The sequence below is a fragment of the Pteronotus mesoamericanus genome, unplaced genomic scaffold, assembly GCF_021234165.1.
Source record: "Pteronotus mesoamericanus isolate MK-2021 breed Mesoamerican mustached bat unplaced genomic scaffold, CSHL_Meso_final contig_179, whole genome shotgun sequence".
Taxonomy (NCBI): Eukaryota; Metazoa; Chordata; class Mammalia; order Chiroptera; family Mormoopidae; genus Pteronotus; species Pteronotus mesoamericanus.
The window spans coordinates 733,375-751,768 of record NW_026555075.1 but is presented as its reverse complement, the minus strand read 5'-3'; the positions used below and the strand labels follow the sequence as shown (position 1 = coordinate 751,768).

The following is an 18,394-nucleotide window of genomic DNA, read 5'->3' as shown; positions in this document are numbered from 1 at the left end:
TTTCTTAACCCCTGATATGGCTTTAAGTCATTTAAAAAATTTTAAACATTACCAGCTTAAAAATGGGAGAACAAGTGAGGTAATATCTATGTCTGGGAAAAACTGGAAAATAATTCTTTGTTGTATCTAATGAATAAGGTAATATATAGCAAAATATGAGAAACTCATTAAGTTTACTAACCAATTTTTTGAGACTAACAAGTTGAATATTTCTAGATGTTTCCATACAAAACAAAAAGAAACCAATCACATACTCAGAAGAATTTAAAGCAGGACGTCAAAGAGATACATGTACACCTATACTCACAGCAGCATTATTCACAATAATAAAAATATGGAAGCAACCCAATTGTCTATAGATGGACAAATAAACAAAATGTGGTATATACAGACAACAGCTATTTTCAGCCTAAAAAAAGGGAAATTCTGGCACATGCTACAAGATGGATGAACCTTGAGGACATTCTGTTAAGTGAAATAACCAGTCACAAAAAGACAAACACTGTATGTTCTTAGATGATTCTACTTGCATGAGCTACCTAGAGTAGTCAAATTCATAAAGACTAAAAATAGAATAGTGGCTGTTAGAAGATAGTGGGAGGAAGAAATGAGGACTTGAAGTTAAATGGATACAGTATTGCAGTTTTCAAAATGAAAAGCTCTGAAGATTGGTTGCACAAAGTGTAAACATACTTAATATTATTGAGTGGTACATTTAAAAATGATTAATGAGGACAGTAAATTTTTTGTTCTATATATTCACCTCAATTAAAATTTTAAATCTACACATGAATTTTTTAGGTATGTACCTGTTGGAGGGGTGAGAAAAATAGAAATAACAAGGATGATAAAAGTTAATAAAACTATGTTTTAAAACCTTTTTGAAAAGACAGAAAGCAAGAAAACAAAAAAGAGAGAGAAACTGATCAAATACAACATCACAAGAGTAGCGGACAGTTGTAAAGTTCACTACAAAGGAGAAACACTTCTGGAATCACTCAGTAAAGACCTCCAGAAATATGCTCCTCCATAAAAGCAAACAGAACATTGGCAAAGATTGTCAAACTCAACCTTTTCACAACTCTGAAAAATAACAAAGGCTTACGATCATTGTAAAGATAATTTAATCACTAAAATGACTTAGTCTCAATAAGAACAGTGGGCTTTGTAACACTTTTGTTTTCCCTATTTCCATGCTTGCTCCCACAGTAACTATGAAAACCAGCACTCAGGTTGTCACTAGAGAGGGCAGAATGGGTGACAAGTTTCCCCAAAAGGCCCTATCCCACAGAATTGTCACTATTTGACCTGCCAGTTTTCTGGAAAAGCCTATTTTCAGGGCCTGTGTTTTTCTGACCTCCCTCAGAGCTCACTCAATAGGAAAAGCTCTATCCTCACAGCATTTGTTGAAAACAATCACCTGCAATTGTTGAACACTGCAGATGCCTCAAGCAGCAATACCAGATGGAGCCAAAAGCAGGCTGGCAACAAAACTTAAAAGTAATATCTGGAGAATAAGATGTCCGAAAAGGATTTGCAAAGCTCTGACCTATTCCTTAGAATTTAGATGGCCATATGCACCAAGAAATACCCAAGATCATACTCTCTCACTTTTGGCTCACATTTAGACTCTGTTCAACAGGGAGGAAAAGCTAAGGCAGAGTTGTTAACTGCCTGGCTGATTGTTGAAGGTGTGCCCAAACATGTACATACAGCTTCTTGGCAAAGACTGACTTATTTATTGTTCCAAGTCATTTAAGGAAGTGTCTCTCAAAGCATCAGCCTACCACTGAGGTAACCAACCAGAGGCTTCATTAGCCTCATGTGACAAAAAATGTATAGCCTTCACAGAATTTATTCAGAAAACTCAGTCAACAAACAAATAACAAACAAATAACAACAAAGAAAAACACAACCCCAAATCCCAGGGAGGGAGAGAAATCTGATTTAGAGTTACCATGTTATATTATTTGAAATGTCCCTTTTCAAATAAAAAATTATAACACACACAAATAAACAAGAAAATATAGCCCGTACATAGGAAACAGTCAATCAAAAAACGTCCCTGACAAAGAGGACATATGGATGGCCAATAGACATATGAAAAGATTCTCAATGCCACTAATCATCAGAGAAATGCAAATTGAAACCACAATGAGCTATCACATCCACCTGTCAGATGGCTATCATCAATGTATCAACAAACACCAAGTATCAGCAAGGGTGTGCACTGTTGGTGGGTACTGGAACTATGGAGGGGAATGCTTTTTAAAGTATCTGATTGTCTATCCACTATGCTATACACTGGAAACTAATACTAAATAATATTGAAAGTGAACTGTAATTTAATTTTTTTAATTTAAAACTTTTTTTTTAATTTTTAGAAACATCCCTGAGAAGCCCAGATTTGGGGCATACTAGACAAAGATTTAAGAAAGCTATTATAAATATATTAAAATAACTGAAGGACACCATGTCTAAAGAATTAAAGAAAAATAAAAACAATTTCTTATCAAATAGAGAATATCAAAAATAATTATCAACAGAGATAATTATTTTTAAGAAGAACCAGACAAAAATTCTGGAGTTGGAAATTTTATTAACTGAAATGTAACATTCTCTAAAGGTGTTCAATATTGAATTTAAATAGGCAGAAGAAAGAATCAGTGAGCCTGAAGATATGCCAATTGAGATTATCCAGTTTTAGGAATAAAATAATAATGATGATGATGATGATGATGGTGAAGATGAAAATTTAACAGTCTCAGAGACCTGTAGGACACCAGCAACTTTATAATACATGCATACTGGGAGTCCCAGGAGAGAAAAGGGACAGAAAAAAATATTTAAAAAATGATAGCCAAAAACTTCCCAAATTTGATGAAAGCATTAATCTATACATTCAAGAAGCTCAACATACTCAAAGTAGGATATACTGAAAAGAATCCACACCAAAACACATCACAGTCAAAATGTCAGAGGACACACAAAAAAACTTGAATGCAGCCAGAAGAAAAAAGTCTTATCGCATAAAAGAAATTTTCTGTAAAATTAACGGTTTATTTCTTATCAGACACTATAAAGGCCAGAGGGCAGTAGAACAACATAGTGAAAACATTGAAACAAACAAACAAAAAAGTCTTCTATATCCATAAAATTACCCTTCAAAAGTGGAGGAGAAATTAAAAAATTTTTAGGTCAACAAAACCTGAGAGAACCTGTCCCTACCAAATCTGTCCTACAAGATATGCTAAAGGGATTTCTTGAGGCTGAAATGAAAAAAGCTCCAAACATTAACTCAAATCCACAGGAAGAAATAAAAAAGAATCAGTAAAGCTAACTACACAGTTAAATGTAAAAGACATATAAATGTATTTTTGTTTATAATCATTTTCTGTTATCTGATTTAAAAGACAACTTCATAACATAATAATTACAAAAGTGCAGTGATAGGCTTATAATGTATAAAATAAGGAAAGACATTTTATTGGAGTAAAATTTTTATACACTTTTGAAATTAAGCTGAAATTCATCTGAACTAGATTGTTTTACATTAAGAAGTAATTATAATACCCAGGGCAGCCACTAAGAAAAAGAACTCAAAAAAAAAAAAAAAATATATATATATATATATATAGTCATATCATCAAGAATGGTGAAATACAGGCCAATGAAAATTCTCTCCTCCAGAAAAGCAACAACAAAAGAACTGAAATGATACACGAGAAAATATATAGTTAACACAAGACAAGACAGTAATGGAGGAAACCAGGAAATAAAAAAATATAAGACCTACAGAAAACCAATAGCAAGAAGGCAAACATACATCTTACATGATTATCAGTAATTAAATATAAATAAACCCTCTATAAAAAAACACAGATTGTCAGAATACATACATGGTATTTTAAATGATACACTATATGCTATATAAAAGATGTTTTAGATTTGGAGAGCAAAAAGGATGAAAGTAAAAAGATAAAGATAAATCATGCACACAGTAACCAAAAAAAATTGTTACTAGAAAGAAAAATATTTTGTAGCAAAAAAGAATAAATTCAATAGGAAGAAATAATGATTATAAGCATGTGTACATAACAATAAGGCTGCAGAATATATTACTAAAAACTAAGGGTTGAAAGTAGAAATAAACAATTTACAACAATAATTGGAGATGTTATTAATGTCATTACTCCACATTCCATAATGGATAGAACAATTAGACAAAAAAGGATAGGTATGACATCAAATGCACAAAAATGAAAAAATATATATAATTATACTTCATCAAAATTACAAACTATTGTGCTTCAAATGATACTATCAAGAAAGTGAAAAGACAATCCACAAAATAGGAGAAACTTTTGAAGTCATATATCTCATAAGGGTCCAGAATCCTGAATAAAAAAAGAATTTTTACAATATAAAAATAATTAGATAAATAAATCTATTTTATTTTTTAATCCTCACCCAAGGAAATTCTTATTTTCATTGCTTTTTAGGGAGAGAAGTAGAGAGAGAGAGAGAGAAACATCAGTCCGAGGAAGAAACCAATTGGTTGCCTTCTTGTATGCGCCCCAACCTGGGGGGATCAAACCCATGACTGGGGTATGTGCCTTGATGGGAAATCAAACCCATGACCCTTCAGTCTGTGGGACGATACTCCAACCCACTGAGCCACACCAGCCAGGGAAAATAACTGTATTTTAAAATTAGCAAGGAATTTGAATAGACATTTCTCCAAAGAATATATACAAATGGCCAATAAGCACACAAAAAGATGCTCAACATTATTAGTCATTAGGGAAAAGCAAAATAAAACCACAATGAAATATTACTTCACATCCACTGGGATGGCTAAAATCATCAAAAAGGAAAACCAATAACAAGTGTTGGCAAGGATATAAAGAAATTGGAACCTTTATACATTGCTGATTGGAATGTAAAATGGTTGCACTCACTTTGGAAAACCGTTTGGCAGAACCTCAAAATGATAAATGTAGAGTTACCATATGACCCAGCAATTCTACTCCAAGATGTACACTTGGGTGTACATCTATTCCAAGATGTAAACCCAGGAGAAATTAAAACATATCCACACAAAAACTGTTACACAAATGCTCACGGAAGAAGTATTCATTACAGCCAAAAAGTGAGAACATCTCTAATGTTCATCAACTGATGAACAGGTAAACAAAATGTGGTATATCCATGCAACATAATTTTGTTTGGCTAGAAAAAAGAGTGAAGTACCGATACCTGCTACACTATGTGTCAACCTTGAAGACATGGTAAGTGGAAGATACTAGACACAAAAAACACCATATTATATAATTGTACTAAGATGAAATGTCTAGAATAGGCAAGTCTATAGAGACAGAAAGCAGAGTAGTGGTTCTCACGGTCTGGGGGGATGACTGCTCATGGGCACTGATTTCTTTTGAGGGTGATGAGAAAAGGTTCTAGAATCACACAGTGGCGATGGTTGCACAACATTGTAAACATATTAAATCCCAATGAATTATATACTTTAAAACGGTGAATATCATGGTATTAAATATCTCAATAAAGCTGTTATTTTTTTTTTAAATCAGTAAGGAAAAAGTATACCTACAGAATGACTTACCAAAAGAGAAAATAAATTGTATTTTGTTTTATAATCACTTCAGGTCAACGAACATTCCCTGACCCAGACTGTGAGAAAAGCTGTGGATGCAAAGACAAATAACAACAGTCCTGACTCATGAGGAATTCTGTTCTTAACAAGAAATATAATCAACAATGCGCCTTTGGAAAGAATTTTGATTCCTTTCCCTAGTTTCCACTTTCAAAATATATAAATTGTTAATTTTAACATAACAAACTATATTTAAAAGCCCAATTCCAACAAACTTTAAATATTAGCAGTTACTCAAATCAACAACCAGATGCTAAAGCTAAATTGACTTAAATTCTATCTCCAGTCACACTTCACTCGCAGCACAAGGTCCAAGTTTTGGTCTAGCCTCCCAGCCCTGACTAACCTGTTCTCTATTACCCTACCATTCTTGTTACATTAAGAATGGCTGGATTTTTCCTGGACAGACCTCATATATCTTTTAAGTCACGTCATCAAAGCAAGCACAGCTCCCTTTGTTTATGACTTTTTATTTCTTTTACTTAGTAAATATCCAAAACAGCCCCTACCAGAACTGACACGCTTCCTTCCACCTGTATTAGTTGCCCTGCACTAAGAAAGCCAGGTAGTCATGGCACCTGACATGTTTTCTTGCTCCAGAACAGGGTTTGAAAACAGATGCAGGCAACGTATGAATTTTGTCTGGCCTGCACTGTTCTAACAGCATTTTCATTACCAACATACTACACTCAAGAGGTGTTTTACACACAAACTTACATATTAAGTGTTATTTGAAAAATCTAAAGATCTGGCCATGCTGGACCCCAGTTCCGATGTGGCAACAACAGGGCGAGCCGAGTGCTGACACATCTTTGCCCTCTGACAAAGAATGCCTCTCCATGCCCTTCCCCACTTCACAAGGCTTCCGCACACAGCACGCCGGCTGCTTTTATCTGTGACCTGCTGCCTCTGGAGGGGTTGGGTGGGAGACGAATCCAAGTCCCGAGAATTCGAAGTTGTTTCCAATCATAAAGCGATGACCTCCTCCCTTATCTTTGGTTTTAGGTCACATGGCCATGTCCTCTGCCTTTGCCACAGTCTCCTAGCTTCTCACTCCAACAACTGCTTCACCTTGTAATCACCATCTTGCCTAACATCTAAGTTTCACCCACTCACTCAGCCATTCGAGGGCACTCCTACAGCGGCATCTTCTGGCCCTGCAACCTCCTCAAAGAAATGGCGTAATTCCAGGCCACATGGCAGGGAGCACTGAGGATCTCATCCACCGACCAATGAAATCATCACTTCTAGATTACTTCTCTTTGAGGATCAGTGTCCCTCTTAAATTCCTGAACCCTGAGTTAAAACTGTTCCTCAAACTTACTGTGCATACAACACATCTGGGGATCTTATTAAAATGTAGATTCTGATTCAGTAGGTCTGGCATGGGGCCTAAAAGTCTGCATTTCTAATAAACTCCCAGGTGGTGCAGATGCTGCTGGTGTGTGGACTACACGTTGAATAGCAAGAAGTTAGAAAACTTACAAAAGAGGAGGGAGGTTTCTGAGATGAGAATTATTTGAATGAATTAGACCTCCAAGACTTGATTTTCTGCCATTTAAAACTACAAAAATATTAATCTTTTAGCATTTGTGCCAACTTAATATCTGACTTATATAAATAATAGCCTTTCACTGTGGTCCATGAGAAAGAAACAGATGGTTCCTTCAGCCATTAGGCATTCATTACTGTATATTCACTCTGGGCATTATATAGAGGGGTTGGCCAAGTTTCCATATATTCAGAGTGCTTAGTTGGCACTCTGACTACTAAAAAAAAAGACTAACAGGAAACAAAATAAGCAGTGTACTACCTACAGCAGCAGACCTTAATTGCTATAAATTAGTGATTCCCACATCAGCATGAAGGGTATATGTGTGGGAAGATGTCAAATTAAACACACTTCTCTCTACCCACCCCCAAATTACGGTGCTCACTCTATCCCCACTGTTGCTGTCAATCACTAACAAAGGAAGTTGCATTTACTTTTAGGAACGTCATATTCTTCAGAAGGGTAAGATGGAGAAAAGATGATGAAAACTACTGGGTTTTTTTTTTATTGTATCTAGGAAAGGCAATGGAGATACGGATCCTGGATGAGTAAGTAGAATTGGTGGGCATTCCCGGTGGGAAGTGCTTCCTGTGGTAAAAGTACGGAGGCAGAGCTGAGTCCAGGGTGTTTATGAAATGAAGACCTGCTGCCCTGGCTAGTGTGGCTCAGTTGGTTGGAACGTCATCCCATAGATCGAAGAAGGGTCATGGGTTCAATTCCCTTCAGGGCAGAGTTCAGTCCCCAGTAAGGGCACATACAAAAATGCAGCCAATCAATTCATATCATATTCTCTCTCTCTCTCTCTCTCTCTCTCTCTCTCTCTCTCTCTCTCTCTCTCTCTCTCTCTCTCTCTCCTCCTACCCCACCCCCTGCCCTCCTTCTCCCTCTCTCTCTCTTTCTGAAAACAATGAAAAATGTCCTTGTCTGAGAATTAAAGAGAAAAGATGACCTGCCTAATTAAAGTAAACCAGAGTGCCCTACTCACCGCCACCCCATTCTGAGTTTAGAAAGCATAGAAACAATCTTCTAAGAACTTCACAACCACCTATTAAGAACAGTAAGGAGGTATTTCTTCAGAGGAAGGCTGCACTAGCTTGACTCTTAGGTCCTTTCCAATTTTTCCTCAACTGCAGAACAGAAATTGCATTTCCTCTAACTTGTAATTCTAACCTGACTCATTTGCCTTGCCTGCTGTGTACCATGGGAAATGAGTGAAGAAAATTTGTGTGTGTGAAAGTCCCTATAAACTGGAGAAAACAATAGCCTAAATCAATGCATCCAGTTAATTTCTACTGCTACTCAGCACCCCCAGTCCTTGGAGACCATTCTCATAGGTCTTGTTTCCAACGCTGCCAACAGTCATCTTTGTGATTCTTCTCTGAACCCTGCCCAAAGCATCCTCATCCCTCTCAAGCAGGCAAGTGATGAATTACACTTCAGGGCTTCCCTGACCACTCTGTCTAAAGGAAGTTTCAGTTACACTCCATTCTCTATCAAAGTCCCCTTCTACAGAGCACTTACCACACTTCCACCTATGGTTTTTCATTTATGAAATATTTCAAAAATATATCATAAGTTCCCATAGTTCAGAAGTTAATGAAAGAAGAGCCAATCCTCTTTCCATCACCCAGATTTAACAAATGTAAGTATTTGTGCCACATCTGCTTAGCAATTATATATTTCTTTATCATGTCCTCGTTGCCTGTTTCCTACTAGATTCTCCATTTAATTTGGGCAGGGCCATGTCTAATTATTAACTTCTTTTATACCTGTCATTTAGCATAGAGCCTGGTACATACAAGGCTCTCGATGTTTGTTCAATGAATAATGCATGAATGGCTTCTATCCTAGAAGTAAATAAAGGACATCACTATAGAAAAGTTATTAAACCAAGGACAGTAACTCCATCTTTATTTAGATTTTAAAAAAGAAAATTGATTTTTATTGAAGAATGAGGGCTCGAATTTAAATATGTGTTATCTTTGGATATGATACATTGTAGTGGGTTAGCTGAGCAAGAAGCAGAGCTTGCCTCCCCTAGAGACCTCCCTGGAGAGCACATATATCTGCCCTAAAGCCGGGGAGAGAAAAGAAATGCGCTCTCAAAGCTTCTTCTAGTCTAAAGATGCCAGCTCAATGGCTCAAAGAAGGAGAGAACGAAAGAACAGAAGCAGGGGGAGGGAGGCCTGTGCAAAGAGAACCCAAGAGCACTAGAGGTTGTTTGTGTTCTCTAGGTCAGGTTGGGGGCAACACAGACCATGTCCTGAAAACCTCTGAGTATCGAGTCCATTTGTCTGAAATAAAGCCAAGCCTCAAGCGAAAGCATAAGAAAGGCCCTGTCCACTTGTCAGACTTCTCCTCTTCCTTCTACCTATACCCCCTGCCAGCCAGCCCATGTCTTAAAGCAAAACCCTAAAAGCCTAGGTTCCTCCCACCATGGTTCTCTACATGCTCTCAAATACCAGGCATACACTTGTACTGTTCCCGTCAAATTTTTGGATCGAAGTTCTATTTCTTGGTGCTCCTGTCCTGCCAATGGGTCACAGAGAAGTAATATACTTATTTAAAGGACTGCCCATTCCTGAAAATACTACCAACTTAACCCATTATGGCCAATGCAGACCTCCAACTCTTAACAAAAATTGTTCTGAGTGCCAAGAGTCGGGTAGAATGTTTTATTAACAAGTCTTCCTTCCCTTCCTGTCCTTGACGTGGTTCACTGTGCGCAGAGTATACTACTGAGGTATGCCACTTGATATAAGAGAAATCGTTTCTAATCATTGCTGTGAAGAAACATTTCTCTTACTCCACAGATAACATATTATGTGAGGGCAGTTCCCCAAACAGCCAGTCCACATCTGCATGGAGAGGTCTTATACTCTGCCTGTCACTTTGCACACTCATACAGATCCTCAGGGACCACAATTTGACTGTATCCAGTTTTTCCCTCTTTCTTTTAGTATTTCCTCAAGATCGGAAGGCACTCTCTTCTTGGGGAACAGAGCAGCAAGTGGATTGGCTTCTAGGCACATCTTCTTTTCTTCACAAAGCCATCACCTTCTTATCTGAGCATGAAACTAGTACTCTGCCAGGCCTGCCTCCTAAGCAACTTTTCCAGTTTCAGAGTAATGCTTAACAAAAAGAAAAATCTCTTCCCTTACAGCACGTGTTTTCAGTGACAAATGAACAAAGCATCACCAAGCACTCCCCCTGAACAAATGCCAACAGCTGATTCATTCTCTGCGTGACACCAGTGGCTTCGTCCAACCATAAAGTGAAATATCTGCTGGCATGTACTTGATAGTAATCGCTCTTTCACACTCTTACTCCACTGATATTATGCAACAGCCAACCATGTCATTTGACAAAGGAATTCCGTCAATAACTTCTGGTTTCTCTCGAAGGATAATGTTTCTCTTTAACTTTCCAGATGATTTTCCAAGTGTCTCTTCAATAATATGACTCATTCTAATTTTTGCTACAAGGATCTTTAATGAGGCCACTAGAGTTTTAGTCTCTTATCTACCTTTAGCAATATAATGCATTAATTTTGTAATGGGAAGCTTTATTGTGTGCTTGCTCTGGAAAACTGCAATGGTATAACAGAGAAGCCACTGTGCTTTGTTTGAAAATGACACCAAAACATCCATGGCTTCATGCCATTACTAGACAAGGTTTTATAGCAGGCAATGAGTGGGGCTTTAGGAGCAAATGCACAGCAAGCCGTATAGTAAACAGCTCTGAGACAGTCATCATCATACTTTCATTTGCACTTTTCAACTTCAGTTACTGTTTTGAAATCATGACTCCCACAGATTCCCTTGTTTTTATACATAGAGATTCACATGTTATATTTGCAGTGAGTTCAGTTCTCCAAGTATGTTTATGACATACTGAACTATAGCATTTACATCACTGTTTTCATCATTATTTTCTCTCTTCAATGAACTGCTTTTGAGCCACTAATCTTTTTCTTTTGTGAAATGAGGATACAATTAAAGACCAGAAACAACAAAAAAAATGGTATTTTTAACAAATAAACAATAAACAAATGACATAAAAAGTATATTAACAAAGGTAAAGTATACTGTGTGTAATGTAAGCTACACTGCCCAGTGCAGTTTTTCATGGCACAAAGTGTTTAATATTACGAGTTTTAAGAACATAATGGGATTTCCGCTAAAATTCTAATTACTCTCATATCTCATGGCCCTACACGCTATGTCACTCCTCTAACACCTTTCTGACCCCATCTCCAATTCCACGCCCCGGTCACTCCACCTCAGCACGCTTCTTGCTAATCTTTGAACATATCCAAACACAGGCTCACCTTTGGGCCTCTGCACTGGCTGCTCCCTCTGCCTGAACACCCCTCCTCAGGTATCTGCATGAGCAACCCCTCTCACCTCCTTTTAAGTCTCCGTTAAAGTCCCTTTCACCATGAAGGCTATACTCAACCATATTTATCTTGTTCTACTTTCTTTTTCTTTCAAAGCACGTACCCCCTTCTAGCACGCTATATAATTTACTTATTTGATTCATCCTCTGTCTCCCACTCCCACCCTTCCATTCCCAATAGAATGAAAACTCCACAAGAGCATGATCTTTGTTTTATTCATTGATATATCCCCCGTACCTAGACCAGAGACGGACTCACGGAAGGTGCTCAATAAATAGTAGTGGAATGACTGAATGAGATTTTTAATTGTTTTTCTTTCCACCAAATTGTCTGTGGGAATTAAACAGAAAATGGAGATCTGGTACATACAAACAGAACTGTACCAACAGATCAGTATTAGAACTACACAGGTGAGGAAATGAATTAAAGTTTGGAAAGGCTGGTTGCAGAGAATTTAGTTAAAAAGTCAATCTATAAGACAAATGATGAAGGCCATAATTTTCCAAATGACTAGGCTCTCTTAACTAGTTAATTTCAACGCCACAATATACATATCTGTAGATACATGATCAATGTTTCTATAAACATATACATATACACATATATGTATATGCATGCACACACAGAAACATACATGATGAACAAATCTAGATGCTAAGGACGTTTTCCTATCATATGGGTATTCATCATAGAAAAGCTAATGACTTGGGTCATAGTTAAGACAACTGCACTTCATAGTTTTCATGGGAGAGCCCTGTTTATAGTTCTTGTTCTGGTGCTCCTTCCAGTTAATGTTCCCTTTTACTCCCAAAAATGTCCTTGTCTGGACAAAAATTACATAGTCATCCTACATATTGGATTGGCCAAAAAGTCTGTTTTTAGTCTTTTCCATAAAATAAAAGACATATTTTTCATTTTCACCAATGAATGTGTTGATTTAGATATTTTGGGTATGTCGGCTATCTCCTGCTATGGGCTTTTAGTGGGTAGAGGCCAGGGTGCTACTAAACATCTTCCAATGCATAAGACAGCCCCATAGCAAAGAATTATTTAGCCACAATGTCAATAATACCAAGAAACTTTGCAAACCACTTTTGACACATTTGATCAGTCACAGCACCTTCTTTTTATTTTCTGTTTCAGTTAAGTTTTTACCTTTCTTGAAACAACAAAGTATAATACACTGAAAACGATGCTTATTTTCTTCCATCTTCAATATTAAAATGGCTACATAAATATTCATTAACTTTGATAAGTTTTTTTTTAATGCACGCTTTTATGACAGCTGTCACAATACACTCTAACAAAACTGTTTTGAAGTTAAAGACAACTAAGCACTAATAAAGCCATCTTATGGAAAAACTAAACAAACTTTTGGCCAATGCAATATAAAGGAAATATACAGATTTCTTCTTATTCCGGCATGCCGACAAAGCTTTTGAGGATTTTAACAAAGTGGGCATGGAAAAGGTGACAGTCATAATTATAACACCTACTGGCCACCACTGCAAGTGAACTATTAGAAACAGGTAATTCTTTGTCAAAGGAGCACAGCAATTGTTGCAGAACTAGGTGCTACAAGCTTGGTAGACCTAGCTTTGAAACCCAAACCTCCGCCAGGTCACCTGCACAATCTCAAACCCCTACAAGAATTTTCACATGCTGAGCAGGCTCAGCAAGTTCTCCTCCGCAAGCCCTCTGCATCAAAAGCTGAGGCTCAAACCCAAGACTGGAGTCAGAAGAGTGGACAGAAAACAAAGGCTCTTCTATTATGCTTGTAGCCCAGAGAGCTTAGAAACTAGGAGAATGCGGAGTCGAGTATTTACAATAATACTTGTGTTCTGAACTCTCAGTAAACATCGAAGAACTGGACCCAACACTAGATCTTGAAACTTGCATTCATATCTGCTGGAGCCAAACGCTCATCAGGTCAACAAATAGGTTTCGCTGAAGCTGCTCTCCTGAGTTACACAAGCTGTGCCTATTTGTGTCAGCCCTAGGTAAATGCTTAAGTGTTAACTTTTATTCTTCTTGAAGACAATAATAACATAGGCTTAGAGCCAAGGTAGACACTTAACAACTTAAGGATATAACCTTTTTATTGTATATGTATGTATTTTGTAGATTGTATATGTATATGTGTTTCTACGTATAAATAGATGACAAGCAAGCAATTACCCTATTATTCCTTGCTATTTTTCTATATGCATTTTTTTACCTTTCTTATCTTTGCATTTAACAATAAAAGACTGAAATAAAGCAAGACTCAGAACATGAAGTCAGGAGAGGGTGGTAAAGTAAATAGTTGAGGTCCCTTAACATGTAAAATGACTATTCAATATATCATCCAAAGGGAATGCATTTCATAATTTGATAAGATAGGTCAACAGAAATAAACTGGGACTGCTGCAGGCAAACCAGAAGGTCTGGTCACCCTTCTAGTCCCTCATTCACATCCCTGTACAAAAGGCATCCTGAGTGTAAAGAAACAGCCTCTGCCTCTTGTTAGGTCAACCAAAATTCAAATACAGTCCTCTCTCTTTCATGCCAGGCCTGTCTTTCCACATTGGAGCTGGAAATTTCCCTATCAAACACACCATGCAAAACTGGTTCCATTTTTACTCAAGAAAGCAGGCAGTAACATGTTAGAATTCGGATCCAGGCCAGGTCTCCAGTAAGCCCCAGGCATGTAGCCTCAGGTTCCTCTTAAAGGAACACTTCACAACCTGATAAGAGGGTACACAGGCATCAGCCACAGATTTAACAAGTATTTGGAATGTTAGATCCTTTCATTGATGACAGAGCACTCACTGAAACTGGACACAGCCCAAAAGCCACCTCTCCTGCAGAACACCACCATCCAGAAGAAAGGCTATAGCATTTGTTCTCAACTACAGGGAAGAACCTTAGCTTCAGTGGTGGAAAGGCTCTAAAAGAGAAAGAAAATATGTTTTCTCCCAAGATCACATTGCCCAAGTTAAATAGAGCCAATGCTTGCTTACTTTTATTCCATATTTTCTATTCAGAAGGGTCAAACATTGCTCATGTTCTTTATTTAATGTAGTCCTGTGTCTGGTGAATATTAATTTACTGGAATCTTTTCCCTCACTTTCAGAAAGACCAATTTTGTAATCTAGTTGCAATCTGCAACACATAAACAATGTACCCTGGTGGTAGGAGCAGAAAAGCTCCAGCTGGCTTATCTCAAATGTTCCCAATGACTTTGATTTCTTCGTAGACTCCGAGTCATTCATAAAGATTCATTGCCAAAGGCTGCTCAATGCTGTGCTGGAGGCAATGGTTGGGGGAGGGGAGAATGCTGGGAGTTAGGGAACCACCTGTCATGGAGATGGTCCTTTTGAAACTCCTTTTGAATTAATGCAGTTGCATTAAAGTTCTTTCAGCTGGGAGAAACTATGAGTCCAAAGAGTCATTTACTGCAATGAACAAGAGCTAGGAAAGTTATGACTGTAACCCCAATAAGTGGTATGATAATATTAAATTCAAAGACATTTTTGTTAATATAACTGTTTAAACTGCTTCACATAATCACAAATGAGGCCAAAATGTGTCAAAAAAATAATCAAAACAAATAGGTTAATTGTGACTTTTTAAATGTACAAAGAAAGAAGAAATTAACTAGTCTGGCTGCTGGATGGTAAGGTTATAATGTTTCCTTTGATCAAAATTATGTTTTCTCTACCGGCTACCCCACCCTACTCCACCTCCCCACAGTGAAGTGGATAATTTCTGAGGACTACAATGACCCTTTATTCTGGGCTTCTCTTGTCTGCTAGGGATGCCATCTGTCTCCCACGCTATATAAACAATCCCTGCAGGAATCTTCTGATGACCAAATAGATTAGCAGCCTCCAGATTTTCACACTATTAATAATATCCCCATCCAAATTAGGCCTCTTGCTTCAATAACTCCAAAGGTAAGCCTAATAACTGATCCTCCTTTGTTTGTAGGTAATGTGAGTGTCATTTTAAAGATAACCTCTCAGAACATACAGTCATCTATGGGGGGTGGGGGTAGGTCTCTCTAAGCAACGAAGAAATGAACCCCCGAGGGAACAGGAGAAATAGTAAAAAGAAAATCATACTCATAAGACAAACAAATACATGGAATTTCACCAGGTCTGCTGGAGGGCTCTACTAATTATGTTAAAATCTTTCCCTAAATGACCAAGTACAGAAAACTATTCAAGAAAAGACAAGTTTCACACTTTGAAAAAGGTGTCAGTACAATGAGCATTCCAAGTTTGCTTGACTCTAGGACGGTCAAAGGAGAAACATACCCGAAAGGCTAAAGACTCCCGGGAGATTTGCCTACCGTCCACCTTTACCTAGGACGACCACTGGTGTTTGCCTTCTCCAAGTTTAAGATCTATTGATTCCTTGTAACTCCGTGAGCTCCCTGCATTGCCTCCAAAGACTCCCAACTCTAACGGAAATAAAGGTGCCTGTAAAGATGTTCCTAAAGCTAATAATAATTATCAAAGAAAAACACTCGAGCACTGCTAACAGAGAGAAAGACACGGCACGGAAGAGCCAGCCCTCTGCAGTTGCACCTCCTCGTAGACGTCTACGTCTAAATCTGCAGCCCCAGTTTCCTCCAGGCCCCAAGCCCCAGCGGAGGATGTTCACAACACATCCCAAGTCAAAAAGGAAATGAAACCTCCGCTCCCTCAAGTGATGCTCAAATGACCCAAAAGTCTCAGCTCCCCGGGATAACTAGACCAAGAGACACGTCCCAGTGTCTCTCGCCCGCGTTTTAGGGCAGCGGAAGTCAAAATGTCAAATGAATGACCGCGTTGGAGCGCAAGGGAGGAAAACAAAGCCTCCTCCCGATGTCCAGTACCTGCGGCGCGAGGGCCCGGCGCCGGCCGCGCACTCACCCGGGGCTCTGCAGACAGGGATGGGGCCGCGGGGCGGGAGGGAGCCCCCGCAGTCGACCGGACCCGCAGCCCCTGTGCCCTCCGGCCGGTCCGCTAGCGCCACGGGGAAAGCAGGCGGCCGGGGGCACCGCTGCGCGTCGCATGCAGCTCCTGGCTGCGGCAGCCGTTGCCAAAGGGCCAAGGGACCGTGTGGTGCGGTCCCGACCCCGCGACCCGAGCAGCGACCACAGAGACAAGGCGCCAGAGCAGAGCGCGACCGGCGCGCCCCTCAGCGGCTCTTCCCGCCGCCCTCCGCAGCGGGCTGGGTCTGCGCTCGCCTTTGTGCTGGCATCTTCCTTCGATCCCCGCGACACTCGGCGCTCTTCAGGCAGCTCGGCGCCGCCGCCCACCCCCGGGTTACGCCGCGCCCCCCGCGCGATCCGCCGATTGTGCCGACTCAGCAGTGGCGGCGGCGGGGACGCGCGAAGCCACGTCTCCCGCCCGCGCTCGGGAGAGCGCGGGGGTCCGGGTCCCCCGGCCTCGCGAGGGGCACAGCGGAGCTCGGCGGCCCCGGCGCGGCGCGTCCCCGAGCGGTCCCGCAGCGCCCGGCTCGCCGCCGCCGGCTCTCCAGGCGTCTCCCACGAAGAGCGCGCCGCCCTCCTGCGTTTCCCTCTGTCGCCGCTCCCTGCCGGCTCGACCGGCCTCCCTCCCGCCGCCACCCTCCTCCAGCCTGGCGGGCCGGACGCCCGCCCCAACCCTTGTGCTCCCACCCTTGGGGAGCGAAGGGTCCGGCCCGCTCACCTCCGGCGGCGCTGGCGCCTCTCCCGCTAGACGCCTCGGCTGCATCTGCCCGCACCTCCCAGCTGGGCGCTTGGCTGGGGGCCTCCTGCACGTCGGGGACGAGGGAAGGGTGGCGGGAAGAGGACGGGAGAGACAGCCAGACCTTGGCCAGCTGGACCTTCCTGAAGAAGGTGAGGGAGAGTGGGGCGGGTGCAGCCTAGGCGGAGGACGAATCCCGAGGCTGCAGAGGATCCGGAGCTGCTCTCCAGCGACGCCGAAGGGTTCTGAAAGGCGCCGCGGAGGAGGGAGGACACCCTCCGAGAGCATGCACCCAGCACTCTCCCTAAACCGACTGAAGAGCTGAACGGAGGGGTGTTATGCCTCGATTTCCCCAACTACAAGGGCAAGACGGTAATACCCATGTCACCTACACGGGGTGTGGTCACGATTAAAAATGGATTATTGAAAACGCTCAACTACGTTGCCTAAAGAGGGCACTAAAATTCAAAATTTTACTGTATTAATACACTAAGGTTCCTATTTGCTTCTTCTGTAGCATCTTCATTGACCCAGTCCGACTTAAGGGAAAGAGTAAAAATGCTGAAATATAAGAATATTGCCCCCTACGCGTGGTATCTATCCAGATATAGGCAAGATGTACTAGATTTTACAGTTTAACAGCTATAGCCATATGAAGAAAGTCCAAAAACATTTTCCGCAAAAGAAAAGTGCACATCCGTAATCTGGGGATTTTTGAATATGTGTTCTTAGTATTCATCTCCTCCCGTCCCCCGACCTTCTCTGCTAACGGATTTATATCACTACCCTTTCCCCTCGCCGATGAGTCTTTGTGGTTCCAGGATACTGACACCTCCCACCCTCACGCTTAAGAACTGGCCAGTTACTGTGTTTCAGACCACATTGACTGGTTCTGAGATAGGAATATTGGTCCAGAAATTCATTCTGGAGCTTTGTTGAATCTGTTCAGAAACAGAAGCCCTTTAAACTAGGGTAACTAATTTGGAAGGATATGAGCCAGTGATAACAATTACCACCAATGCATGTGAATGAAGCCACCTTGAAGGGAAGGAAAGCTGAAGGAGGCA

General features: G+C 40.4%; 1 protein-coding gene across 4 annotated transcripts in view; it reads right to left on the bottom strand.

The window, feature by feature from the left end:
- Positions 1 to 17,549, bottom strand: part of HECW2 (HECT, C2 and WW domain containing E3 ubiquitin protein ligase 2) — a 350,566-nt gene extending 333,017 nt beyond the window's left edge. For 2 of the 4 annotated variants that reach the window (XM_054566698.1, XM_054566702.1), the window contains exon 1: positions 16,530 to 16,651. The gene's annotated coding sequence lies outside the window, so the exon portion shown is untranslated. Of the gene's footprint in view, positions 1 to 16,529; positions 16,652 to 17,309; positions 17,385 to 17,451 lie in introns of those variants that run through there. The other 2 variants (XM_054566699.1, XM_054566700.1) reach the window with 2 other exon arrangements.
- Positions 17,550 to 18,394: the final 845 nt, after the last annotated feature.